General features: G+C 47.2%; 61 non-coding genes and 6 pseudogenes across 61 annotated transcripts; all 67 read left to right on the plus strand.

Annotated features, from left to right (window-relative positions):
• Nucleotides 1–109: 109 nt before the first annotated feature.
• LOC146241230 (5S ribosomal RNA) lies at nucleotides 110–228 on the plus strand. The gene has a single exon (XR_014736569.1). It is a non-coding gene; the product is annotated as a 5S ribosomal RNA (ribosomal RNA).
• Nucleotides 229–418: 190 nt separating this feature from the next.
• Nucleotides 419–537, plus strand: LOC146241231 (5S ribosomal RNA). Its single transcript, XR_014740093.1, has one exon. It is a non-coding gene; the product is annotated as a 5S ribosomal RNA (ribosomal RNA).
• A 190-nt stretch (nucleotides 538–727) lies between these two features.
• On the plus strand, nucleotides 728–846 carry LOC146241232 (5S ribosomal RNA). Its single transcript, XR_014739064.1, has one exon. It is a non-coding gene; the product is annotated as a 5S ribosomal RNA (ribosomal RNA).
• A 170-nt stretch (nucleotides 847–1,016) lies between these two features.
• LOC146241233 (5S ribosomal RNA) lies at nucleotides 1,017–1,135 on the plus strand. Its single transcript, XR_014736570.1, has one exon. It is a non-coding gene; the product is annotated as a 5S ribosomal RNA (ribosomal RNA).
• Nucleotides 1,136–1,319: 184 nt separating this feature from the next.
• On the plus strand, nucleotides 1,320–1,438 carry LOC146241234 (5S ribosomal RNA). The gene has a single exon (XR_014739065.1). It is a non-coding gene; the product is annotated as a 5S ribosomal RNA (ribosomal RNA).
• A 196-nt stretch (nucleotides 1,439–1,634) lies between these two features.
• On the plus strand, nucleotides 1,635–1,753 carry LOC146241235 (5S ribosomal RNA). The gene has a single exon (XR_014739067.1). It is a non-coding gene; the product is annotated as a 5S ribosomal RNA (ribosomal RNA).
• A 190-nt stretch (nucleotides 1,754–1,943) lies between these two features.
• Nucleotides 1,944–2,062, plus strand: LOC146241236 (5S ribosomal RNA). The gene has a single exon (XR_014736571.1). It is a non-coding gene; the product is annotated as a 5S ribosomal RNA (ribosomal RNA).
• A 172-nt stretch (nucleotides 2,063–2,234) lies between these two features.
• LOC146241237 (5S ribosomal RNA) lies at nucleotides 2,235–2,353 on the plus strand. Its single transcript, XR_014736572.1, has one exon. It is a non-coding gene; the product is annotated as a 5S ribosomal RNA (ribosomal RNA).
• A 172-nt stretch (nucleotides 2,354–2,525) lies between these two features.
• On the plus strand, nucleotides 2,526–2,644 carry LOC146241238 (5S ribosomal RNA; annotated as a pseudogene).
• Nucleotides 2,645–2,824: 180 nt separating this feature from the next.
• Nucleotides 2,825–2,943, plus strand: LOC146241239 (5S ribosomal RNA). The gene has a single exon (XR_014734949.1). It is a non-coding gene; the product is annotated as a 5S ribosomal RNA (ribosomal RNA).
• Nucleotides 2,944–3,121: 178 nt separating this feature from the next.
• Nucleotides 3,122–3,240, plus strand: LOC146241240 (5S ribosomal RNA). The gene has a single exon (XR_014739068.1). It is a non-coding gene; the product is annotated as a 5S ribosomal RNA (ribosomal RNA).
• A 196-nt stretch (nucleotides 3,241–3,436) lies between these two features.
• LOC146241241 (5S ribosomal RNA) lies at nucleotides 3,437–3,555 on the plus strand. Its single transcript, XR_014739070.1, has one exon. It is a non-coding gene; the product is annotated as a 5S ribosomal RNA (ribosomal RNA).
• A 178-nt stretch (nucleotides 3,556–3,733) lies between these two features.
• LOC146241242 (5S ribosomal RNA) lies at nucleotides 3,734–3,852 on the plus strand. Its single transcript, XR_014740259.1, has one exon. It is a non-coding gene; the product is annotated as a 5S ribosomal RNA (ribosomal RNA).
• A 178-nt stretch (nucleotides 3,853–4,030) lies between these two features.
• On the plus strand, nucleotides 4,031–4,149 carry LOC146241243 (5S ribosomal RNA). The gene has a single exon (XR_014736573.1). It is a non-coding gene; the product is annotated as a 5S ribosomal RNA (ribosomal RNA).
• A 178-nt stretch (nucleotides 4,150–4,327) lies between these two features.
• On the plus strand, nucleotides 4,328–4,446 carry LOC146241244 (5S ribosomal RNA). The gene has a single exon (XR_014735141.1). It is a non-coding gene; the product is annotated as a 5S ribosomal RNA (ribosomal RNA).
• A 178-nt stretch (nucleotides 4,447–4,624) lies between these two features.
• On the plus strand, nucleotides 4,625–4,743 carry LOC146241245 (5S ribosomal RNA). The gene has a single exon (XR_014736575.1). It is a non-coding gene; the product is annotated as a 5S ribosomal RNA (ribosomal RNA).
• Nucleotides 4,744–4,915: 172 nt separating this feature from the next.
• LOC146241246 (5S ribosomal RNA) lies at nucleotides 4,916–5,034 on the plus strand. The gene has a single exon (XR_014736576.1). It is a non-coding gene; the product is annotated as a 5S ribosomal RNA (ribosomal RNA).
• Nucleotides 5,035–5,222: 188 nt separating this feature from the next.
• LOC146241247 (5S ribosomal RNA) lies at nucleotides 5,223–5,341 on the plus strand. The gene has a single exon (XR_014739071.1). It is a non-coding gene; the product is annotated as a 5S ribosomal RNA (ribosomal RNA).
• Nucleotides 5,342–5,531: 190 nt separating this feature from the next.
• Nucleotides 5,532–5,650, plus strand: LOC146241248 (5S ribosomal RNA). The gene has a single exon (XR_014739072.1). It is a non-coding gene; the product is annotated as a 5S ribosomal RNA (ribosomal RNA).
• Nucleotides 5,651–5,820: 170 nt separating this feature from the next.
• Nucleotides 5,821–5,939, plus strand: LOC146241249 (5S ribosomal RNA). Its single transcript, XR_014736577.1, has one exon. It is a non-coding gene; the product is annotated as a 5S ribosomal RNA (ribosomal RNA).
• A 184-nt stretch (nucleotides 5,940–6,123) lies between these two features.
• Nucleotides 6,124–6,242, plus strand: LOC146241250 (5S ribosomal RNA). Its single transcript, XR_014739073.1, has one exon. It is a non-coding gene; the product is annotated as a 5S ribosomal RNA (ribosomal RNA).
• A 192-nt stretch (nucleotides 6,243–6,434) lies between these two features.
• LOC146241251 (5S ribosomal RNA) lies at nucleotides 6,435–6,553 on the plus strand. The gene has a single exon (XR_014739074.1). It is a non-coding gene; the product is annotated as a 5S ribosomal RNA (ribosomal RNA).
• A 186-nt stretch (nucleotides 6,554–6,739) lies between these two features.
• LOC146241252 (5S ribosomal RNA) lies at nucleotides 6,740–6,858 on the plus strand. Its single transcript, XR_014736579.1, has one exon. It is a non-coding gene; the product is annotated as a 5S ribosomal RNA (ribosomal RNA).
• Nucleotides 6,859–7,030: 172 nt separating this feature from the next.
• LOC146241253 (5S ribosomal RNA) lies at nucleotides 7,031–7,149 on the plus strand. The gene has a single exon (XR_014736580.1). It is a non-coding gene; the product is annotated as a 5S ribosomal RNA (ribosomal RNA).
• Nucleotides 7,150–7,321: 172 nt separating this feature from the next.
• LOC146241254 (5S ribosomal RNA) lies at nucleotides 7,322–7,440 on the plus strand (annotated as a pseudogene).
• A 186-nt stretch (nucleotides 7,441–7,626) lies between these two features.
• On the plus strand, nucleotides 7,627–7,745 carry LOC146241255 (5S ribosomal RNA). Its single transcript, XR_014734950.1, has one exon. It is a non-coding gene; the product is annotated as a 5S ribosomal RNA (ribosomal RNA).
• A 178-nt stretch (nucleotides 7,746–7,923) lies between these two features.
• On the plus strand, nucleotides 7,924–8,042 carry LOC146241256 (5S ribosomal RNA). The gene has a single exon (XR_014739075.1). It is a non-coding gene; the product is annotated as a 5S ribosomal RNA (ribosomal RNA).
• Nucleotides 8,043–8,230: 188 nt separating this feature from the next.
• On the plus strand, nucleotides 8,231–8,349 carry LOC146241257 (5S ribosomal RNA; annotated as a pseudogene).
• Nucleotides 8,350–8,527: 178 nt separating this feature from the next.
• LOC146241258 (5S ribosomal RNA) lies at nucleotides 8,528–8,646 on the plus strand. Its single transcript, XR_014739076.1, has one exon. It is a non-coding gene; the product is annotated as a 5S ribosomal RNA (ribosomal RNA).
• Nucleotides 8,647–8,824: 178 nt separating this feature from the next.
• Nucleotides 8,825–8,943, plus strand: LOC146241259 (5S ribosomal RNA). Its single transcript, XR_014736581.1, has one exon. It is a non-coding gene; the product is annotated as a 5S ribosomal RNA (ribosomal RNA).
• A 176-nt stretch (nucleotides 8,944–9,119) lies between these two features.
• LOC146241260 (5S ribosomal RNA) lies at nucleotides 9,120–9,238 on the plus strand. Its single transcript, XR_014735142.1, has one exon. It is a non-coding gene; the product is annotated as a 5S ribosomal RNA (ribosomal RNA).
• A 174-nt stretch (nucleotides 9,239–9,412) lies between these two features.
• Nucleotides 9,413–9,531, plus strand: LOC146241261 (5S ribosomal RNA). The gene has a single exon (XR_014736582.1). It is a non-coding gene; the product is annotated as a 5S ribosomal RNA (ribosomal RNA).
• Nucleotides 9,532–9,701: 170 nt separating this feature from the next.
• On the plus strand, nucleotides 9,702–9,820 carry LOC146241262 (5S ribosomal RNA). Its single transcript, XR_014736583.1, has one exon. It is a non-coding gene; the product is annotated as a 5S ribosomal RNA (ribosomal RNA).
• A 186-nt stretch (nucleotides 9,821–10,006) lies between these two features.
• On the plus strand, nucleotides 10,007–10,125 carry LOC146241263 (5S ribosomal RNA). The gene has a single exon (XR_014740094.1). It is a non-coding gene; the product is annotated as a 5S ribosomal RNA (ribosomal RNA).
• Nucleotides 10,126–10,315: 190 nt separating this feature from the next.
• LOC146241264 (5S ribosomal RNA) lies at nucleotides 10,316–10,434 on the plus strand. The gene has a single exon (XR_014739078.1). It is a non-coding gene; the product is annotated as a 5S ribosomal RNA (ribosomal RNA).
• Nucleotides 10,435–10,604: 170 nt separating this feature from the next.
• On the plus strand, nucleotides 10,605–10,723 carry LOC146241265 (5S ribosomal RNA). The gene has a single exon (XR_014736584.1). It is a non-coding gene; the product is annotated as a 5S ribosomal RNA (ribosomal RNA).
• A 184-nt stretch (nucleotides 10,724–10,907) lies between these two features.
• On the plus strand, nucleotides 10,908–11,026 carry LOC146241266 (5S ribosomal RNA). The gene has a single exon (XR_014739079.1). It is a non-coding gene; the product is annotated as a 5S ribosomal RNA (ribosomal RNA).
• Nucleotides 11,027–11,224: 198 nt separating this feature from the next.
• On the plus strand, nucleotides 11,225–11,343 carry LOC146241267 (5S ribosomal RNA; annotated as a pseudogene).
• Nucleotides 11,344–11,531: 188 nt separating this feature from the next.
• On the plus strand, nucleotides 11,532–11,650 carry LOC146241268 (5S ribosomal RNA). Its single transcript, XR_014736585.1, has one exon. It is a non-coding gene; the product is annotated as a 5S ribosomal RNA (ribosomal RNA).
• Nucleotides 11,651–11,822: 172 nt separating this feature from the next.
• LOC146241269 (5S ribosomal RNA) lies at nucleotides 11,823–11,941 on the plus strand. Its single transcript, XR_014736587.1, has one exon. It is a non-coding gene; the product is annotated as a 5S ribosomal RNA (ribosomal RNA).
• Nucleotides 11,942–12,113: 172 nt separating this feature from the next.
• LOC146241270 (5S ribosomal RNA) lies at nucleotides 12,114–12,232 on the plus strand (annotated as a pseudogene).
• A 180-nt stretch (nucleotides 12,233–12,412) lies between these two features.
• Nucleotides 12,413–12,531, plus strand: LOC146241271 (5S ribosomal RNA). Its single transcript, XR_014734951.1, has one exon. It is a non-coding gene; the product is annotated as a 5S ribosomal RNA (ribosomal RNA).
• A 178-nt stretch (nucleotides 12,532–12,709) lies between these two features.
• Nucleotides 12,710–12,828, plus strand: LOC146241272 (5S ribosomal RNA). Its single transcript, XR_014739080.1, has one exon. It is a non-coding gene; the product is annotated as a 5S ribosomal RNA (ribosomal RNA).
• Nucleotides 12,829–13,022: 194 nt separating this feature from the next.
• Nucleotides 13,023–13,141, plus strand: LOC146241273 (5S ribosomal RNA). The gene has a single exon (XR_014739082.1). It is a non-coding gene; the product is annotated as a 5S ribosomal RNA (ribosomal RNA).
• A 178-nt stretch (nucleotides 13,142–13,319) lies between these two features.
• On the plus strand, nucleotides 13,320–13,438 carry LOC146241274 (5S ribosomal RNA). Its single transcript, XR_014736588.1, has one exon. It is a non-coding gene; the product is annotated as a 5S ribosomal RNA (ribosomal RNA).
• Nucleotides 13,439–13,614: 176 nt separating this feature from the next.
• On the plus strand, nucleotides 13,615–13,733 carry LOC146241275 (5S ribosomal RNA). Its single transcript, XR_014735143.1, has one exon. It is a non-coding gene; the product is annotated as a 5S ribosomal RNA (ribosomal RNA).
• A 176-nt stretch (nucleotides 13,734–13,909) lies between these two features.
• Nucleotides 13,910–14,028, plus strand: LOC146241276 (5S ribosomal RNA). Its single transcript, XR_014736590.1, has one exon. It is a non-coding gene; the product is annotated as a 5S ribosomal RNA (ribosomal RNA).
• A 172-nt stretch (nucleotides 14,029–14,200) lies between these two features.
• Nucleotides 14,201–14,319, plus strand: LOC146241277 (5S ribosomal RNA). The gene has a single exon (XR_014736591.1). It is a non-coding gene; the product is annotated as a 5S ribosomal RNA (ribosomal RNA).
• Nucleotides 14,320–14,507: 188 nt separating this feature from the next.
• LOC146241278 (5S ribosomal RNA) lies at nucleotides 14,508–14,626 on the plus strand. The gene has a single exon (XR_014739083.1). It is a non-coding gene; the product is annotated as a 5S ribosomal RNA (ribosomal RNA).
• A 186-nt stretch (nucleotides 14,627–14,812) lies between these two features.
• On the plus strand, nucleotides 14,813–14,931 carry LOC146241279 (5S ribosomal RNA). Its single transcript, XR_014739084.1, has one exon. It is a non-coding gene; the product is annotated as a 5S ribosomal RNA (ribosomal RNA).
• A 170-nt stretch (nucleotides 14,932–15,101) lies between these two features.
• Nucleotides 15,102–15,220, plus strand: LOC146241280 (5S ribosomal RNA). The gene has a single exon (XR_014736592.1). It is a non-coding gene; the product is annotated as a 5S ribosomal RNA (ribosomal RNA).
• Nucleotides 15,221–15,408: 188 nt separating this feature from the next.
• LOC146241281 (5S ribosomal RNA) lies at nucleotides 15,409–15,527 on the plus strand. The gene has a single exon (XR_014739085.1). It is a non-coding gene; the product is annotated as a 5S ribosomal RNA (ribosomal RNA).
• A 188-nt stretch (nucleotides 15,528–15,715) lies between these two features.
• Nucleotides 15,716–15,834, plus strand: LOC146241282 (5S ribosomal RNA). Its single transcript, XR_014739086.1, has one exon. It is a non-coding gene; the product is annotated as a 5S ribosomal RNA (ribosomal RNA).
• A 192-nt stretch (nucleotides 15,835–16,026) lies between these two features.
• On the plus strand, nucleotides 16,027–16,145 carry LOC146241283 (5S ribosomal RNA). Its single transcript, XR_014736593.1, has one exon. It is a non-coding gene; the product is annotated as a 5S ribosomal RNA (ribosomal RNA).
• Nucleotides 16,146–16,317: 172 nt separating this feature from the next.
• On the plus strand, nucleotides 16,318–16,436 carry LOC146241284 (5S ribosomal RNA). The gene has a single exon (XR_014736594.1). It is a non-coding gene; the product is annotated as a 5S ribosomal RNA (ribosomal RNA).
• Nucleotides 16,437–16,608: 172 nt separating this feature from the next.
• Nucleotides 16,609–16,727, plus strand: LOC146241285 (5S ribosomal RNA; annotated as a pseudogene).
• A 180-nt stretch (nucleotides 16,728–16,907) lies between these two features.
• LOC146241286 (5S ribosomal RNA) lies at nucleotides 16,908–17,026 on the plus strand. The gene has a single exon (XR_014734952.1). It is a non-coding gene; the product is annotated as a 5S ribosomal RNA (ribosomal RNA).
• Nucleotides 17,027–17,204: 178 nt separating this feature from the next.
• LOC146241287 (5S ribosomal RNA) lies at nucleotides 17,205–17,323 on the plus strand. The gene has a single exon (XR_014739087.1). It is a non-coding gene; the product is annotated as a 5S ribosomal RNA (ribosomal RNA).
• Nucleotides 17,324–17,511: 188 nt separating this feature from the next.
• On the plus strand, nucleotides 17,512–17,630 carry LOC146241288 (5S ribosomal RNA). The gene has a single exon (XR_014739089.1). It is a non-coding gene; the product is annotated as a 5S ribosomal RNA (ribosomal RNA).
• Nucleotides 17,631–17,808: 178 nt separating this feature from the next.
• LOC146241289 (5S ribosomal RNA) lies at nucleotides 17,809–17,927 on the plus strand. Its single transcript, XR_014736595.1, has one exon. It is a non-coding gene; the product is annotated as a 5S ribosomal RNA (ribosomal RNA).
• Nucleotides 17,928–18,103: 176 nt separating this feature from the next.
• Nucleotides 18,104–18,222, plus strand: LOC146241290 (5S ribosomal RNA). The gene has a single exon (XR_014735145.1). It is a non-coding gene; the product is annotated as a 5S ribosomal RNA (ribosomal RNA).
• A 178-nt stretch (nucleotides 18,223–18,400) lies between these two features.
• On the plus strand, nucleotides 18,401–18,519 carry LOC146241291 (5S ribosomal RNA). Its single transcript, XR_014736596.1, has one exon. It is a non-coding gene; the product is annotated as a 5S ribosomal RNA (ribosomal RNA).
• A 176-nt stretch (nucleotides 18,520–18,695) lies between these two features.
• On the plus strand, nucleotides 18,696–18,814 carry LOC146241292 (5S ribosomal RNA). Its single transcript, XR_014739090.1, has one exon. It is a non-coding gene; the product is annotated as a 5S ribosomal RNA (ribosomal RNA).
• Nucleotides 18,815–18,990: 176 nt separating this feature from the next.
• On the plus strand, nucleotides 18,991–19,109 carry LOC146241293 (5S ribosomal RNA). The gene has a single exon (XR_014740095.1). It is a non-coding gene; the product is annotated as a 5S ribosomal RNA (ribosomal RNA).
• A 178-nt stretch (nucleotides 19,110–19,287) lies between these two features.
• Nucleotides 19,288–19,406, plus strand: LOC146241294 (5S ribosomal RNA). Its single transcript, XR_014739754.1, has one exon. It is a non-coding gene; the product is annotated as a 5S ribosomal RNA (ribosomal RNA).
• A 178-nt stretch (nucleotides 19,407–19,584) lies between these two features.
• On the plus strand, nucleotides 19,585–19,703 carry LOC146241295 (5S ribosomal RNA). The gene has a single exon (XR_014739786.1). It is a non-coding gene; the product is annotated as a 5S ribosomal RNA (ribosomal RNA).
• Nucleotides 19,704–19,879: 176 nt separating this feature from the next.
• Nucleotides 19,880–19,998, plus strand: LOC146241296 (5S ribosomal RNA). The gene has a single exon (XR_014736597.1). It is a non-coding gene; the product is annotated as a 5S ribosomal RNA (ribosomal RNA).
• Nucleotides 19,999–20,000: the final 2 nt, after the last annotated feature.

Genomic DNA, 20,000 nt, shown 5'->3' on the forward strand with positions numbered 1-20,000 from the left:
GGGGCTGGAAGCTGTTTTCATTTTGACACGAGAGAGAGAGAGAGACTACCTTGCATTGTCAATTGCTAAATCTGTATATGGATAAGTAGCCTATGGTTGTCAACTTATTTCGTACGGCCATACCAGCCTGGCAACGCCCGATCTCGTCTGATCTCGGAAGCTAAGCAGGGTCGGGCCTGGTTAGTACTTGGATGGGAGACCGCCTGGGAATACCAGGTGCTGTATGCTCTTTTGCTCATTCACTTAGAAACTGACATCTTGCAATATGCACAAGTAGTCCTTCATGAAAGGGGCTGGAAACTGTTTTCATTTTGACACGAGAGAGAGAGAGAGAGAGAGAGAGAGAGAGAGAGACCACCTTGCATTGTCAAATGCCAAATCTGTATATGGATAAGTAGCCTATGGTTGTCAACTTATTTTGTACGGCCATACCAGCCTGGCAACGCCCGATCACGTCTGATCTCGGAAGCTAAGCAGGGTCGGGCCTGGTTAGTACTTGGATGGGAGACCGCCTGGGAATACCAGGTGCTGTATGCTCTTTTGCTCATTCACTTAGAAACTGACATCTTGCAATATGCACAAGTAGTCCTTCATGAAAGGGGCTGGAAGCTGTTTTCATTTTGACACGAGAGAGAGAGAGAGAGAGAGAGAGAGAGAGAGAGACCACCTTGCATTGTCAATTGCTAAATCTGTATATGGATAAGTAGCCTATGGTTGTCAACTTATTTCGTACGGCCATACCAGCCTGGCAACGCCCGATCACGTCTGATCTCGGAAGCTAAGCAGGGTCGGGCCTGGTTAGTACTTGGATGGGAGACCGCCTGGGAATACCAGGTGCTGTATGCTCTTTTGCTCATTCACTTAGAAACTGACATCTTGCAATATGCACAAGTAGTCCTTCATGAAAGGGGCTGGAAGCTGTTTTCATTTTGACACGAGAGAGAGAGAGAGACTACCTTGCATTGTCAATTGCTAAATCTGTATATGGATAAGTAGCCTATGGTTGTCAACTTATTTCGTACGGCCATACCAGCCTGGCAACGCCCGATCTCGTCTGATCTCGGAAGCTAAGCAGGGTCGGGCCTGGTTAGTACTTGGATGGGAGACCGCCTGGGAATACCAGGTGCTGTATGCTCTTTTGCTCATTCACTTAGAAACTGACATCTTGCAATATGCACAAGTAGTCCTTCATGAAAGGGGCTGGAAACTGTTTTCATTTTGACACGAGAGAGAGAGAGAGAGAGAGAGAGAGAGACCACCTTGCATTGTCAAATGCCAAATCTGTATATGGATAAGTAGCCTATCGTTGTCAACTTATTTCGTACGGCCATACCAGCCTGGCAACGCCCGATCACGTCTGATCTCGGAAGCTAAGCAGGGTCGGGCCTGGTTAGTACTTGGATGGGAGACCGCCTGGGAATACCAGGTGCTGTATGCTCTTTTGCTCATTCACTTAGAAACTGACATCTTGCAATATGCACAAGTAGTCCTTCATGAAAGGGGCTGGAAGCTGTTTTCATTTTGACACGAGAGAGAGAGAGAGAGAGAGAGAGAGAGAGAGAGAGAGAGACCACCTTGCATTGTCAATTGCTAAATCTGTATATGGATAAGTAGCCTATGGTTGTCAACTTATTTCGTACGGCCATACCAGCCTGGCAACGCCCGATCACGTCTGATCTCGGAAGCTAAGCAGGGTCGGGCCTGGTTAGTACTTGGATGGGAGACCGCCTGGGAATACCAGGTGCTGTATGCTCTTTTGCTCATTCACTTAGAAACTGACATCTTGCAATATGCACAAGTAGTCCTTCATGAAAGGGGCTGGAAGCTGTTTTCATTTTGACACGAGAGAGAGAGAGAGAGAGAGAGAGAGAGAGAGAGACTACCTTGCATTGTCAATTGCTAAATCTGTATATGGATAAGTAGCCTATGGTTGTCAACTTATTTCGTACGGCCATACCAGCCTGGCAACGCCCGATCTCGTCTGATCTCGGAAGCTAAGCAGGGTCGGGCCTGGTTAGTACTTGGATGGGAGACCGCCTGGGAATACCAGGTGCTGTATGCTCTTTTGCTCATTCACTTAGAAACTGAAATCTTGCAATATGCACAAGTAGTCCTTCATGAAAGGGGCTGGAAGCTGTTTTCATTTTGACACGAGAGAGAGAGAGAGAGACCACCTTGCATTGTCAATTGCTAAATCTGTATATGGATAAGTAGCCTATGGTTGTCAACTTATTTCGTACGGCCATACCAGCCTGGCAACGCCCGATCTCGTCTGATCTCGGAAGCTAAGCAGGGTCGGGCCTGGTTAGTACTTGGATGGGAGACCGCCTGGGAATACCAGGTGCTGTATGCTCTTTTGCTCATTCACTTAGAAACTGACATCTTGCAATATGCACAAGTAGTCCTTCATGAAAGGGGCTGGAAGCTGTTTTCATTTTGACACGAGAGAGAGAGAGAGAGACTACCTTGCATTGTCAATTGCTAAATCTGTATATGGATAAGTAGCCTATGGTTGTCAACTTATTTCGTACGGCCATACCAGCCTGGCAACGCCCAATCTCGTCTGATCTCGGAAGCTAAGCAGGGTCGGGCCTGGTTAGTACTTGGATGGGAGACCGCCTGGGAATACCAGGTGCTGTATGCTCTTTTGCTCATTCACTTAGAAACTGACATCTTGCAATATGCACAAGTAGTCCTTCATGAAAGGGGCTGGAAACTGTTTTCATTTTGACACGAGAGAGAGAGAGAGAGAGAGAGAGACCACCTTGCATTGTCAATTGCTAAATCTGTATATGGATAAGTAGCCTATGGTTGTCAACTTATTTCGTACGGCCATACCAGCCTGGCAACGCCCGATCACGTCTGATCTCGGAAGCTAAGCAGGGTCGGGTCTGGTTAGTACTTGGATGGGAGACCGCCTGGGAATACCAGGTGCTGTATGCTCTTTTGCTCATTCACTTAGAAACTGAAATCTTGCAATATGCACAAGTAGTCCTTCATGAAAGGGGCTGGAAGCTGTTTTCATTTTGACACGAGAGAGAGAGAGAGAGAGAGAGACCACCTTGCATTGTCAATTGCTAAATCTGTATATGGATAAGTAGCCTATGGTTGTCAACTTATTTCGTACGGCCATACCAGCCTGGCAACGCCCGATCACGTCTGATCTCGGAAGCTAAGCAGGGTCGGGCCTGGTTAGTACTTGGATGGGAGACCGCCTGGGAATACCAGGTGCTGTATGCTCTTTTGCTCATTCACTTAGAAACTGACATCTTGCAATATGCACAAGTAGTCCTTCATGAAAGGGGCTGGAAACTGTTTTCATTTTGACACGAGAGAGAGAGAGAGAGAGAGAGAGAGAGAGAGAGAGAGAGACCACCTTGCATTGTCAATTGCTAAATCTGTATATGGATAAGTAGCCTATGGTTGTCAACTTATTTCGTACGGCCATACCAGCCTGGCAACGCCCGATCACGTCTGATCTCGGAAGCTAAGCAGGGTCGGGCCTGGTTAGTACTTGGATGGGAGACCGCCTGGGAATACCAGGTGCTGTATGCTCTTTTGCTCATTCACTTAGAAACTGACATCTTGCAATATGCACAAGTAGTCCTTCATGAAAGGGGTTGGAAGCTGTTTTCATTTTGACATGGGAGAGAGAGAGAGAGAGAGAGACCACCTTGCATTGTCAATTGCTAAATCTGTATATGGATAAGTAGCCTATGGTTGTCAACTTATTTTGTACGGCCATACCAGCCTGGCAACGCCCGATCACGTCTGATCTCGGAAGCTAAGCAGGGTCGGGCCTGGTTAGTACTTTGATGGGAGACCGCCTGGGAATACCAGGTGCTGTATGCTCTTTTGCTCATTCACTTAGAAACTGACATCTTGCAATATGCACAAGTAGTCCTTCATGAAAGGGGCTGGAAGCTGTTTTCATTTTGACACGAGAGAGAGAGAGAGAGAGAGAGACTACCTTGCATTGTCAATTGCTAAATCTGTATATGGATAAGTAGCCTATGGTTGTCAACTTATTTCGTACGGCCATACCAGCCTGGCAACGCCCGATCTCGTCTGATCTCGGAAGCTAAGCAGGGTCGGGCCTGGTTAGTACTTGGATGGGAGACCGCCTGGGAATACCAGGTGCTGTATGCTCTTTTGCTCTTTCACTTAGAAACTGACATCTTGCAATATGCACAAGTAGTCCTTCATGAAAGGGGCTGGAAGCTGTTTTCATTTTGACACGAGAGAGAGAGAGAGAGAGAGAGACTACCTTGCATTGTCAATTGCTAAATCTGTATATGGATAAGTAGCCTATGGTTGTCAACTTATTTCGTACGGCCATACCAGCCTGGCAACGCCCGATCTCGTCTGATCTCGGAAGCTGAGCAGGGTCGGGCCTGGTTAGTACTTGGATGGGAGACCGCCTGGGAATACCAGGTGCTGTATGCTCTTTTGCTCATTCACTTAGAAACTGAAATCTTGCAATATGCACAAGTAGTCCTTCATGAAAGGGGCTGGAAGCTGTTTTCATTTTGACACGAGAGAGAGAGAGAGAGAGAGAGACCACCTTGCATTGTCAATTGCTAAATCTGTATATGGATAAGTAGCCTATGGTTGTCAACTTATTTCGTACGGCCATACCAGCCTGGCAACGCCCGATCTCGTCTGATCTCGGAAGCTAAGCAGGGTCGGGCCTGGTTAGTACTTGGATGGGAGACCGCCTGGGAATACCAGGTGCTGTATGCTCTTTTGCTCATTCACTTAGAAACTGAAATCTTGCAATATGCACAAGTAGTCCTTCATGAAAGGGGCTGGAAGCTGTTTTCATTTTGACACGAGAGAGAGAGAGAGAGACCACCTTGCATTGTCAATTGCTAAATCTGTATATGGATAAGTAGCCTATGGTTGTCAACTTATTTCGTACGGCCATACCAGCCTGGCAACGCCCGATCTCGTCTGATCTCGGAAGCTAAGCAGGGTCGGGCCTGGTTAGTACTTGGATGGGAGACCGCCTGGGAATACCAGGTGCTGTATGCTCTTTTGCTCATTCACTTAGAAACTGACATCTTGCAATATGCACAAGTAGTCCTTCATGAAAGGGGCTGGAAACTGTTTTCATTTTGACACGAGAGAGAGAGAGAGAGAGAGAGAGAGAGAGAGACCACCTTGCATTGTCAAATGCCAAATCTGTATATGGATAAGTAGCCTATGGTTGTCAACTTATTTCGTACGGCCATACCAGCCTGGCAACGCCCGATCACGTCTGATCTCGGAAGCTAAGCAGGGTCGGGCCTGGTTAGTACTTGGATGGGAGACCGCCTGGGAATACCAGGTGCTGTATGCTCTTTTGCTCATTCACTTAGAAACTGACATCTTGCAATATGCACAAGTAGTCCTTCATGAAAGGGGCTGGAAGCTGTTTTCATTTTGACACGAGAGAGAGAGAGAGAGAGAGAGAGAGAGAGAGAGACCACCTTGCATTGTCAATTGCTAAATCTGTATATGGATAAGTAGCCTATGGTTGTCAACTTATTTCGTACGGCCATACCAGCCTGGCAACGCCCGATCACGTCTGATCTCGGAAGCTAAGCAGGGTCGGGCCTGGTTAGTACTTGGATGGGAGACCGCCTGGGAATACCAGGTGCTGTATGCTCTTTTGCTCATTCACTTAAAAACTGACATCTTGCAATATGCACAAGTAGTCCTTCATGAAAGGGGCTGGAAGCTGTTTTCATTTTGACACGAGAGAGAGAGAGAGACTACCTTGCATTGTCAATTGCTAAATCTGTATATGGATAAGTAGCCTATGGTTGTCAACTTATTTCGTACGGCCATACCAGCCTGGCAACGCCCGATCTCGTCTGATCTCGGAAGCTAAGCAGGGTCGGGCCTGGTTAGTACTTGGATGGGAGACCGCCTGGGAATACCAGGTGCTGTATGCTCTTTTGCTCATTCACTTAGAAACTGACATCTTGCAATATGCACAAGTAGTCCTTCATGAAAGGGGCTGGAAACTGTTTTCATTTTGACACGAGAGAGAGAGAGAGAGAGAGAGAGAGAGACCACCTTGCATTGTCAAATGCCAAATCTGTATATGGATAAGTAGCCTATCGTTGTCAACTTATTTCGTACGGCCATACCAGCCTGGCAACGCCCGATCACGTCTGATCTCGGAAGCTAAGCAGGGTCGGGCCTGGTTAGTACTTGGATGGGAGACCGCCTGGGAATACCAGGTGCTGTATGCTCTTTTGCTCATTCACTTAGAAACTGACATCTTGCAATATGCACAAGTAGTCCTTCATGAAAGGGGCTGGAAGCTGTTTTCATTTTGACACGAGAGAGAGAGAGAGAGAGAGAGAGAGAGAGAGAGAGACCACCTTGCATTGTCAATTGCTAAATCTGTATATGGATAAGTAGCCTATGGTTGTCAACTTATTTCGTACGGCCATACCAGCCTGGCAACGCCCGATCACGTCTGATCTCGGAAGCTAAGCAGGGTCGGGCCTGGTTAGTACTTGGATGGGAGACCGCCTGGGAATACCAGGTGCTGTATGCTCTTTTGCTCATTCACTTAGAAACTGACATCTTGCAATATGCACAAGTAGTCCTTCATGAAAGGGGCTGGAAGCTGTTTTCATTTTGACACGAGAGAGAGAGAGAGAGAGAGAGAGAGAGAGACTACCTTGCATTGTCAATTGCTAAATCTGTATATGGATAAGTAGCCTATGGTTGTCAACTTATTTCGTACGGCCATACCAGCCTGGCAACGCCCGATCTCGTCTGATCTCGGAAGCTAAGCAGGGTCGGGCCTGGTTAGTACTTGGATGGGAGACCGCCTGGGAATACCAGGTGCTGTATGCTCTTTTGCTCATTCACTTAGAAACTGAAATCTTGCAATATGCACAAGTAGTCCTTCATGAAAGGGGCTGGAAGCTGTTTTCATTTTGACACGAGAGAGAGAGAGAGAGACCACCTTGCATTGTCAATTGCTAAATCTGTATATGGATAAGTAGCCTATGGTTGTCAACTTATTTCGTACGGCCATACCAGCCTGGCAACGCCCGATCTCGTCTGATCTCGGAAGCTAAGCAGGGTCGGGCCTGGTTAGTACTTGGATGGGAGACCGCCTGGGAATACCAGGTGCTGTATGCTCTTTTGCTCATTCACTTAGAAACTGACATCTTGCAATATGCACAAGTAGTCCTTCATGAAAGGGGCTGGAAGCTGTTTTCATTTTGACACGAGAGAGAGAGAGAGAGACTACCTTGCATTGTCAATTGCTAAATCTGTATATGGATAAGTAGCCTATGGTTGTCAACTTATTTCGTACGGCCATACCAGCCTGGCAACGCCCAATCTCGTCTGATCTCGGAAGCTAAGCAGGGTCGGGCCTGGTTAGTACTTGGATGGGAGACCGCCTGGGAATACCAGGTGCTGTATGCTCTTTTGCTCATTCACTTAGAAACTGACATCTTGCAATATGCACAAGTAGTCCTTCATGAAAGGGGCTGGAAACTGTTTTCATTTTGACACGAGAGAGAGAGAGAGAGAGAGAGAGAGAGAGACCACCTTGCATTGTCAATTGCTAAATCTGTATATGGATAAGTAGCCTATGGTTGTCAACTTATTTCGTACGGCCATACCAGCCTGGCAACGCCCGATCACGTCTGATCTCGGAAGCTAAGCAGGGTCGGGTCTGGTTAGTACTTGGATGGGAGACCGCCTGGGAATACCAGGTGCTGTATGCTCTTTTGCTCATTCACTTAGAAACTGAAATCTTGCAATATGCACAAGTAGTCCTTCATGAAAGGGGCTGGAAGCTGTTTTCATTTTGACACGAGAGAGAGAGAGAGAGAGAGAGACCACCTTGCATTGTCAATTGCTAAATCTGTATATGGATAAGTAGCCTATGGTTGTCAACTTATTTCGTACGGCCATACCAGCCTGGCAACGCCCGATCACGTCTGATCTCGGAAGCTAAGCAGGGTCGGGCCTGGTTAGTACTTGGATGGGAGACCGCCTGGGAATACCAGGTGCTGTATGCTCTTTTGCTCATTCACTTAGAAACTGACATCTTGCAATATGCACAAGTAGTCCTTCATGAAAGGGGCTGGAAACTGTTTTCATTTTGACACGAGAGAGAGAGAGAGAGAGAGAGAGAGAGAGAGACCACCTTGCATTGTCAATTGCTAAATCTGTATATGGATAAGTAGCCTATGGTTGTCAACTTATTTCGTACGGCCATACCAGCCTGGCAACGCCCGATCATGTCTGATCTCGGAAGCTAAGCAGGGTCGGGCCTGGTTAGTACTTGGATGGGAGACCGCCTGGGAATACCAGGTGCTGTATGCTCTTTTGCTCATTCACTTAGAAACTGACATCTTGCAATATGCACAAGTAGTCCTTCATGAAAGGGGTTGGAAGCTGTTTTCATTTTGACATGGGAGAGAGAGAGAGAGAGAGAGACCACCTTGCATTGTCAATTGCTAAATCTGTATATGGATAAGTAGCCTATGGTTGTCAACTTATTTCGTACGGCCATACCAGCCTGGCAACGCCCGATCACGTCTGATCTCGGAAGCTAAGCAGGGTCGGGCCTGGTTAGTACTTGGATGGGAGACCGCCTGGGAATACCAGGTGCTGTATGCTCTTTTGCTCATTCACTTAGAAACTGACATCTTGCAATATGCACAAGTAGTCCTTCATGAAAGGGGCTGGAAGCTGTTTTCATTTTGACACGAGAGAGAGAGAGAGAGAGAGAGACTACCTTGCATTGTCAATTGCTAAATCTGTATATGGATAAGTAGCCTATGGTTGTCAACTTATTTCGTACGGCCATACCAGCCTGGCAACGCCCGATCTCGTCTGATCTCGGAAGCTAAGCAGGGTCGGGCCTGGTTAGTACTTGGATGGGAGACCGCCTGGGAATACCAGGTGCTGTATGCTCTTTTGCTCTTTCACTTAGAAACTGACATCTTGCAATATGCACAAGTAGTCCTTCATGAAAGGGGCTGGAAGCTGTTTTCATTTTGACACGAGAGAGAGAGAGAGAGAGAGACTACCTTGCATTGTCAATTGCTAAATCTGTATATGGATAAGTAGCCTATGGTTGTCAACTTATTTCGTACGGCCATACCAGCCTGGCAACGCCCGATCTCGTCTGATCTCGGAAGCTGAGCAGGGTCGGGCCTGGTTAGTACTTGGATGGGAGACCGCCTGGGAATACCAGGTGCTGTATGCTCTTTTGCTCATTCACTTAGAAACTGAAATCTTGCAATATGCACAAGTAGTCCTTCATGAAAGGGGCTGGAAGCTGTTTTCATTTTGACACGGGAGAGAGAGAGAGAGAGACCACCTTGCATTGTCAATTGCTAAATCTGTATATGGATAAGTAGCCTATGGTTGTCAACTTATTTCGTACGGCCATACCAGCCTGGCAACGCCCGATCTCGTCTGATCTCGGAAGCTAAGCAGGGTCGGGCCTGGTTAGTACTTGGATGGGAGACCGCCTGGGAATACCAGGTGCTGTATGCTCTTTTGCTCATTCACTTAGAAACTGACATCTTGCAATATGCACAAGTAGTCCTTCATGAAAGGGGCTGGAAGCTGTTTTCATTTTGACACGAGAGAGAGAGAGAGACTACCTTGCATTGTCAATTGCTAAATCTGTATATGGATAAGTAGCCTATGGTTGTCAACTTATTTCGTACGGCCATACCAGCCTGGCAACGCCCGATCTCGTCTGATCTCGGAAGCTAAGCAGGGTCGGGCCTGGTTAGTACTTGGATGGGAGACCGCCTGGGAATACCAGGTGCTGTATGCTCTTTTGCTCATTCACTTAGAAACTGACATCTTGCAATATGCACAAGTAGTCCTTCATGAAAGGGGCTGGAAACTGTTTTCATTTTGACACGAGAGAGAGAGAGAGAGAGAGAGAGAGAGAGACCACCTTGCATTGTCAAATGCCAAATCTGTATATGGATAAGTAGCCTATGGTTGTCAACTTATTTTGTACGGCCATACCAGCCTGGCAACGCCCGATCACGTCTGATCTCGGAAGCTAAGCAGGGTCGGGCCTGGTTAGTACTTGGATGGGAGACCGCCTGGGAATACCAGGTGCTGTATGCTCTTTTGCTCATTCACTTAGAAACTGACATCTTGCAATATGCACAAGTAGTCCTTCATGAAAGGGGCTGGAAGCTGTTTTCATTTTGACACGAGAGAGAGAGAGAGAGAGAGAGAGAGAGAGAGAGACCACCTTGCATTGTCAATTGCTAAATCTGTATATGGATAAGTAGCCTATGGTTGTCAACTTATTTCGTACGGCCATACCAGCCTGGCAACGCCCGATCACGTCTGATCTCGGAAGCTAAGCAGGGTCGGGCCTGGTTAGTACTTGGATGGGAGACCGCCTGGGAATACCAGGTGCTGTATGCTCTTTTGCTCATTCACTTAGAAACTGACATCTTGCAATATGCACAAGTAGTCCTTCATGAAAGGGGCTGGAAGCTGTTTTCATTTTGACACGAGAGAGAGAGAGAGACTACCTTGCATTGTCAATTGCTAAATCTGTATATGGATAAGTAGCCTATGGTTGTCAACTTATTTCGTACGGCCATACCAGCCTGGCAACGCCCGATCTCGTCTGATCTCGGAAGCTAAGCAGGGTCGGGCCTGGTTAGTACTTGGATGGGAGACCGCCTGGGAATACCAGGTGCTGTATGCTCTTTTGCTCATTCACTTAGAAACTGACATCTTGCAATATGCACAAGTAGTCCTTCATGAAAGGGGCTGGAAACTGTTTTCATTTTGACACGAGAGAGAGAGAGAGAGAGAGAGAGAGAGACCACCTTGCATTGTCAAATGCCAAATCTGTATATGGATAAGTAGCCTATCGTTGTCAACTTATTTCGTACGGCCATACCAGCCTGGCAACGCCCGATCACGTCTGATCTCGGAAGCTAAGCAGGGTCGGGCCTGGTTAGTACTTGGATGGGAGACCGCCTGGGAATACCAGGTGCTGTATGCTCTTTTGCTCATTCACTTAGAAACTGACATCTTGCAATATGCACAAGTAGTCCTTCATGAAAGGGGCTGGAAGCTGTTTTCATTTTGACACGAGAGAGAGAGAGAGAGAGAGAGAGAGAGAGAGAGAGAGAGAGACCACCTTGCATTGTCAATTGCTAAATCTGTATATGGATAAGTAGCCTATGGTTGTCAACTTATTTCGTACGGCCATACATGCCTGGCAACGCCCGATCACGTCTGATCTCGGAAGCTAAGCAGGGTCGGGCCTGGTTAGTACTTGGATGGGAGACCGCCTGGGAATACCAGGTGCTGTATGCTCTTTTGCTCATTCACTTAGAAACTGACATCTTGCAATATGCACAAGTAGTCCTTCATGAAAGGGGCTGGAAGCTGTTTTCATTTTGACACGAGAGAGAGAGAGAGAGAGAGAGAGAGAGAGAGACTACCTTGCATTGTCAATTGCTAAATCTGTATATGGATAAGTAGCCTATGGTTGTCAACTTATTTCGTACGGCCATACCAGCCTGGCAACGCCCGATCTCGTCTGATCTCGGAAGCTAAGCAGGGTCGGGCCTGGTTAGTACTTGGATGGGAGACCGCCTGGGAATACCAGGTGCTGTATGCTCTTTTGCTCATTCACTTAGAAACTGAAATCTTGCAATATGCACAAGTAGTCCTTCATGAAAGGGGCTGGAAGCTGTTTTCATTTTGACACGAGAGAGAGAGAGAGAGACCACCTTGCATTGTCAATTGCTAAATCTGTATATGGATAAGTAGCCTATGGTTGTCAACTTATTTCGTACGGCCATACCAGCCTGGCAACGCCCGATCTCGTCTGATCTCGGAAGCTAAGCAGGGTCGGGCCTGGTTAGTACTTGGATGGGAGACCGCCTGGGAATACCAGGTGCTGTATGCTCTTTTGCTCATTCACTTAGAAACTGACATCTTGCAATATGCACAAGTAGTCCTTCATGAAAGGGGCTGGAAGCTGTTTTCATTTTGACACGAGAGAGAGAGAGAGAGACTACCTTGCATTGTCAATTGCTAAATCTGTATATGGATAAGTAGCCTATGGTTGTCAACTTATTTCGTACGGCCATACCAGCCTGGCAACGCCCAATCTCGTCTGATCTCGGAAGCTAAGCAGGGTCGGGCCTGGTTAGTACTTGGATGGGAGACCGCCTGGGAATACCAGGTGCTGTATGCTCTTTTGCTCATTCACTTAGAAACTGACATCTTGCAATATGCACAAGTAGTCCTTCATGAAAGGGGCTGGAAACTGTTTTCATTTTGACACGAGAGAGAGAGAGAGAGAGAGAGAGACCACCTTGCATTGTCAATTGCTAAATCTGTATATGGATAAGTAGCCTATGGTTGTCAACTTATTTCGTACGGCCATACCAGCCTGGCAACGCCCGATCACGTCTGATCTCGGAAGCTAAGCAGGGTCGGGTCTGGTTAGTACTTGGATGGGAGACCGCCTGGGAATACCAGGTGCTGTATGCTCTTTTGCTCATTCACTTAGAAACTGAAATCTTGCAATATGCACAAGTAGTCCTTCATGAAAGGGGCTGGAAGCTGTTTTCATTTTGACACGAGAGAGAGAGAGAGAGAGAGAGACCACCTTGCATTGTCAATTGCTAAATCTGTATATGGATAAGTAGCCTATGGTTGTCAACTTATTTCGTACGGCCATACCAGCCTGGCAACGCCCGATCACGTCTGATCTCGGAAGCTAAGCAGGGTCGGGCCTGGTTAGTACTTGGATGGGAGACCGCCTGGGAATACCAGGTGCTGTATGCTCTTTTGCTCATTCACTTAGAAACTGACATCTTGCAATATGCACAAGTAGTCCTTCATGAAAGGGGCTGGAAACTGTTTTCATTTTGACACGAGAGAGAGAGAGAGAGAGAGAGAGAGAGAGAGAGAGAGACCACCTTGCATTGTCAATTGCTAAATCTGTATATGGATAAGTAGCCTATGGTTGTCAACTTATTTCGTACGGCCATACCAGCCTGGCAACGCCCGATCACGTCTGATCTCGGAAGCTAAGCAGGGTCGGGCCTGGTTAGTACTTGGATGGGAGACCGCCTGGGAATACCAGGTGCTGTATGCTCTTTTGCTCATTCACTTAGAAACTGACATCTTGCAATATGCACAAGTAGTCCTTCATGAAAGGGGCTGGAAGCTGTTTTCATTTTGACACGAGAGAGAGAGAGAGAGAGAGAGACTACCTTGCATTGTCAATTGCTAAATCTGTATATGGATAAGTAGCCTATGGTTGTCAACTTATTTCGTACGGCCATACCAGCCTGGCAACGCCCGATCTCGTCTGATCTCGGAAGCTAAGCAGGGTCGGGCCTGGTTAGTACTTGGATGGGAGACCGCCTGGGAATACCAGGTGCTGTATGCTCTTTTGCTCTTTCACTTAGAAACTGACATCTTGCAATATGCACAAGTAGTCCTTCATGAAAGGGGCTGGAAGCTGTTTTCATTTTGACACGAGAGAGAGAGAGAGAGAGAGACTACCTTGCATTGTCAATTGCTAAATCTGTATATGGATAAGTAGCCTATGGTTGTCAACTTATTTCGTACGGCCATACCAGCCTGGCAACGCCCGATCTCGTCTGATCTCGGAAGCTGAGCAGGGTCGGGCCTGGTTAGTACTTGGATGGGAGACCGCCTGGGAATACCAGGTGCTGTATGCTCTTTTGCTCATTCACTTAGAAACTGAAATCTTGCAATATGCACAAGTAGTCCTTCATGAAAGGGGCTGGAAGCTGTTTTCATTTTGACACGAGAGAGAGAGAGAGAGAGAGACCACCTTGCATTGTCAATTGCTAAATCTGTATATGGATAAGTAGCCTATGGTTGTCAACTTATTTCGTACGGCCATACCAGCCTGGCAACGCCCGATCTCGTCTGATCTCGGAAGCTAAGCAGGGTCGGGCCTGGTTAGTACTTGGATGGGAGACCGCCTGGGAATACCAGGTGCTGTATGCTCTTTTGCTCATTCACTTAGAAACTGAAATCTTGCAATATGCACAAGTAGTCCTTCATGAAAGGGGCTGGAAGCTGTTTTCATTTTGACACGAGAGAGAGAGAGAGAGACCACCTTGCATTGTCAATTGCTAAATCTGTATATGGATAAGTAGCCTATGGTTGTCAACTTATTTCGTACGGCCATACCAGCCTGGCAACGCCCGATCTCGTCTGATCTCGGAAGCTAAGCAGGGTCGGGCCTGGTTAGTACTTGGATGGGAGACCGCCTGGGAATACCAGGTGCTGTATGCTCTTTTGCTCATTCACTTAGAAACTGACATCTTGCAATATGCACAAGTAGTCCTTCATGAAAGGGGCTGGAAACTGTTTTCATTTTGACACGAGAGAGAGAGAGAGAGAGAGAGAGAGAGAGAGACCACCTTGCATTGTCAAATGCCAAATCTGTATATGGATAAGTAGCCTATGGTTGTCAACTTATTTCGTACGGCCATACCAGCCTGGCAACGCCCGATCACGTCTGATCTCGGAAGCTAAGCAGGGTCGGGCCTGGTTAGTACTTGGATGGGAGACCGCCTGGGAATACCAGGTGCTGTATGCTCTTTTGCTCATTCACTTAGAAACTGACATCTTGCAATATGCACAAGTAGTCCTTCATGAAAGGGGCTGGAAGCTGTTTTCATTTTGACACGAGAGAGAGAGAGAGAGAGAGAGAGAGAGAGACCACCTTGCATTGTCAATTGCTAAATCTGTATATGGATAAGTAGCCTATGGTTGTCAACTTATTTCGTACGGCCATACCAGCCTGGCAACGCCCGATCACGTCTGATCTCGGAAGCTAAGCAGGGTCGGGCCTGGTTAGTACTTGGATGGGAGACCGCCTGGGAATACCAGGTGCTGTATGCTCTTTTGCTCATTCACTTAAAAACTGACATCTTGCAATATGCACAAGTAGTCCTTCATGAAAGGGGCTGGAAGCTGTTTTCATTTTGACACGAGAGAGAGAGAGAGACTACCTTGCATTGTCAATTGCTAAATCTGTATATGGATAAGTAGCCTATGGTTGTCAACTTATTTCGTACGGCCATACCAGCCTGGCAACGCCCGATCTCGTCTGATCTCGGAAGCTAAGCAGGGTCGGGCCTGGTTAGTACTTGGATGGGAGACCGCCTGGGAATACCAGGTGCTGTATGCTCTTTTGCTCATTCACTTAGAAACTGACATCTTGCAATATGCACAAGTAGTCCTTCATGAAAGGGGCTGGAAACTGTTTTCATTTTGACACGAGAGAGAGAGAGAGAGAGAGAGAGAGAGAGAGACCACCTTGCATTGTCAAATGCCAAATCTGTATATGGATAAGTAGCCTATCGTTGTCAACTTATTTCGTACGGCCATACCAGCCTGGCAACGCCCGATCACGTCTGATCTCGGAAGCTAAGCAGGGTCGGGCCTGGTTAGTACTTGGATGGGAGACCGCCTGGGAATACCAGGTGCTGTATGCTCTTTTGCTCATTCACTTAGAAACTGACATCTTGCAATATGCACAAGTAGTCCTTCATGAAAGGGGCTGGAAGCTGTTTTCATTTTGACACGAGAGAGAGAGAGAGAGAGAGAGAGAGAGAGAGACCACCTTGCATTGTCAATTGCTAAATCTGTATATGGATAAGTAGCCTATGGTTGTCAACTTATTTCGTACGGCCATACCAGCCTGGCAACGCCCGATCACGTCTGATCTCGGAAGCTAAGCAGGGTCGGGCCTGGTTAGTACTTGGATGGGAGACCGCCTGGGAATACCAGGTGCTGTATGCTCTTTTGCTCATTCACTTAGAAACTGACATCTTGCAATATGCACAAGTAGTCCTTCATGAAAGGGGCTGGAAGCTGTTTTCATTTTGACACGAGAGAGAGAGAGAGAGAGAGAGAGAGAGAGAGAGAGACTACCTTGCATTGTCAATTGCTAAATCTGTATATGGATAAGTAGCCTATGGTTGTCAACTTATTTCGTACGGCCATACCAGCCTGGCAACGCCCGATCTCGTCTGATCTCGGAAGCTAAGCAGGGTCGGGCCTGGTTAGTACTTGGATGGGAGACCGCCTGGGAATACCAGGTGCTGTATGCTCTTTTGCTCATTCACTTAGAAACTGAAATCTTGCAATATGCACAAGTAGTCCTTCATGAAAGGGGCTGGAAGCTGTTTTCATTTTGACACGAGAGAGAGAGAGAGAGACCACCTTGCATTGTCAATTGCTAAATCTGTATATGGATAAGTAGCCTATGGTTGTCAACTTATTTCGTACGGCCATACCAGCCTGGCAACGCCCGATCTCGTCTGATCTCGGAAGCTAAGCAGGGTCGGGCCTGGTTAGTACTTGGATGGGAGACCGCCTGGGAATACCAGGTGCTGTATGCTCTTTTGCTCATTCACTTAGAAACTGACATCTTGCAATATGCACAAGTAGTCCTTCATGAAAGGGGCTGGAAGCTGTTTTCATTTTGACACGAGAGAGAGAGAGAGAGACTACCTTGCATTGTCAATTGCTAAATCTGTATATGGATAAGTAGCCTATGGTTGTCAACTTATTTCGTACGGCCATACCAGCCTGGCAACGCCCAATCTCGTCTGATCTCGGAAGCTAAGCAGGGTCGGGCCTGGTTAGTACTTGGATGGGAGACCGCCTGGGAATACCAGGTGCTGTATGCTCTTTTGCTCATTCACTTAGAAACTGACATCTTGCAATATGCACAAGTAGTCCTTCATGAAAGGGGCTGGAAACTGTTTTCATTTTGACACGAGAGAGAGAGAGAGAGAGAGAGAGACCACCTTGCATTGTCAATTGCTAAATCTGTATATGGATAAGTAGCCTATGGTTGTCAACTTATTTCGTACGGCCATACCAGCCTGGCAACGCCCGATCACGTCTGATCTCGGAAGCTAAGCAGGGTCGGGTCTGGTTAGTACTTGGATGGGAGACCGCCTGGGAATACCAGGTGCTGTATGCTCTTTTGCTCATTCACTTAGAAACTGAAATCTTGCAATATGCACAAGTAGTCCTTCATGAAAGGGGCTGGAAGCTGTTTTCATTTTGACACGAGAGAGAGAGAGAGAGAGAGAGACCACCTTGCATTGTCAATTGCTAAATCTGTATATGGATAAGTAGCCTATGGTTGTCAACTTATTTCGTACGGCCATACCAGCCTGGCAACGCCCGATCACGTCTGATCTCGGAAGCTAAGCAGGGTCGGGCCTGGTTAGTACTTGGATGGGAGACCGCCTGGGAATACCAGGTGCTGTATGCTCTTTTGCTCATTCACTTAGAAACTGACATCTTGCAATATGCACAAGTAGTCCTTCATGAAAGGGGCTGGAAACTGTTTTCATTTTGACACGAGAGAGAGAGAGAGAGAGAGAGAGAGAGAGAGACCACCTTGCATTGTCAATTGCTAAATCTGTATATGGATAAGTAGCCTATGGTTGTCAACTTATTTCGTACGGCCATACCAGCCTGGCAACGCCCGATCACGTCTGATCTCGGAAGCTAAGCAGGGTCGGGCCTGGTTAGTACTTGGATGGGAGACCGCCTGGGAATACCAGGTGCTGTATGCTCTTTTGCTCATTCACTTAGAAACTGACATCTTGCAATATGCACAAGTAGTCCTTCATGAAAGGGGCTGGAAGCTGTTTTCATTTTGACACGAGAGAGAGAGAGAGAGAGAGAGACTACCTTGCATTGTCAATTGCTAAATCTGTATATGGATAAGTAGCCTATGGTTGTCAACTTATTTCGTACGGCCATACCAGCCTGGCAACGCCCGATCTCGTCTGATCTCGGAAGCTAAGCAGGGTCGGGCCTGGTTAGTACTTGGATGGGAGACCGCCTGGGAATACCAGGTGCTGTATGCTCTTTTGCTCTTTCACTTAGAAACTGACATCTTGCAATATGCACAAGTAGTCCTTCATGAAAGGGGCTGGAAGCTGTTTTCATTTTGACACGAGAGAGAGAGAGAGAGAGAGACTACCTTGCATTGTCAATTGCTAAATCTGTATATGGATAAGTAGCCTATGGTTGTCAACTTATTTCGTACGGCCATACCAGCCTGGCAACGCCCGATCTCGTCTGATCTCGGAAGCTGAGCAGGGTCGGGCCTGGTTAGTACTTGGATGGGAGACCGCCTGGGAATACCAGGTGCTGTATGCTCTTTTGCTCATTCACTTAGAAACTGAAATCTTGCAATATGCACAAGTAGTCCTTCATGAAAGGGGCTGGAAGCTGTTTTCATTTTGACACGAGAGAGAGAGAGAGAGAGAGAGACCACCTTGCATTGTCAATTGCTAAATCTGTATATGGATAAGTAGCCTATGGTTGTCAACTTATTTCGTACGGCCATACCAGCCTGGCAACGCCCGATCTCGTCTGATCTCGGAAGCTAAGCAGGGTCGGGCCTGGTTAGTACTTGGATGGGAGACCGCCTGGGAATACCAGGTGCTGTATGCTCTTTTGCTCATTCACTTAGAAACTGACATCTTGCAATATGCACAAGTAGTCCTTCATGAAAGGGGCTGGAAACTGTTTTCATTTTGACACGAGAGAGAGAGAGAGAGAGAGACCACCTTGCATTGTCAATTGCTAAATCTGTATATGGATAAGTAGCCTATGGTTGTCAACTTATTTCGTACGGCCATACCAGCCTGGCAACGCCCGATCACGTCTGATCTCGGAAGCTAAGCAGGGTCGGGCCTGGTTAGTACTTGGATGGGAGACCGCCTGGGAATACCAGGTGCTGTATGCTCTTTTGCTCATTCACTTAGAAACTGACATCTTGCAATATGCACAAGTAGTCCTTCATGAAAGGGGCTGGAAGCTGTTTTCATTTTGACACGAGAGAGAGAGAGAGAGAGAGACCACCTTGCATTGTCAATTGCTAAATCTGTATATGGATAAGTAGCCTATGGTTGTCAACTTATTTTGTACGGCCATACCAGCCTGGCAACGCCCGATCACGTCTGATCTCGGAAGCTAAGCAGGGTCGGGCCTGGTTAGTACTTGGATGGGAGACCGCCTGGGAATACCAGGTGCTGTATGCTCTTTTGCTCATTCATTTAGAAACTGACATCTTGCAATATGCACAAGTAGTCCTTCATGAAAGGGGCTGGAAGCTGTTTTCATTTTTACACGAGAGAGAGAGAGAGAGAGAGAGACTACCTTGCATTGTCAATTGCTAAATCTGTATATGGATAAGTAGCCTTTGGTTGTCAACTTATTTCGTACGGCCATACCAACCTGGCAACGCCCGATCTCGTCTGATCTCGGAAGCTAAGCAGGGTCGGGCCTGGTTAGTACTTGGATGGGAGACCGCCTGGGAATACCAGGTGCTGTATGCTCTTTTGCTCATTCACTTAGAAACTGACATCTTGCAATATGCACAAGTAGTCCTTCATGAAAGGGGCTGGAAGCTGTTTTCATTTTGACACGAGAGAGAGAGAGAGAGAGAGAGACTACCTTGCATTGTCAATTGCTAAATCTGTATATGGATAAGTAGCCTTTGGTTGTCAACTTATTTCGTACGGCCATACCAGCCTGGCAACGCCCGATCTCGTCTGATCTCGGAAGCTAAGCAGGGTCGGGCCTGGTTAGTACTTGGATGGGACACCGCCTGGGAATACCAGGTGCTGTATGCTCTTTTGCTCATTCACTTAGAAACTGACATCTTGCAATATGCACAAGTAGTCCTTCATGAAAGGGGCTGGAAGCTGTTTTCATTTTGACACGAGAGAGAGAGAGAGAGAGAGACTACCTTGCATTGTCAATTGCTAAATCTGTATATGGATAAGTAGCCTATGGTTGTCAACTTATTTCGTACGGCCATACCAGCCTGGCAACGCCCGATCTCGTCTGATCTCGGAAGCTAAGCAGGGTCGGGCCTGGTTAGTACTTGGATGGGAGACCGCCTGGGAATACCAGGTGCTGTATGCTCT

The sequence above is a fragment of the Hypomesus nipponensis genome, chromosome 20 (genome assembly GCF_054491055.1).
Source record: "Hypomesus nipponensis isolate SF chromosome 20, ASM5449105v1, whole genome shotgun sequence".
Classification (NCBI taxonomy): domain Eukaryota; kingdom Metazoa; phylum Chordata; class Actinopteri; order Osmeriformes; family Osmeridae; genus Hypomesus; species Hypomesus nipponensis.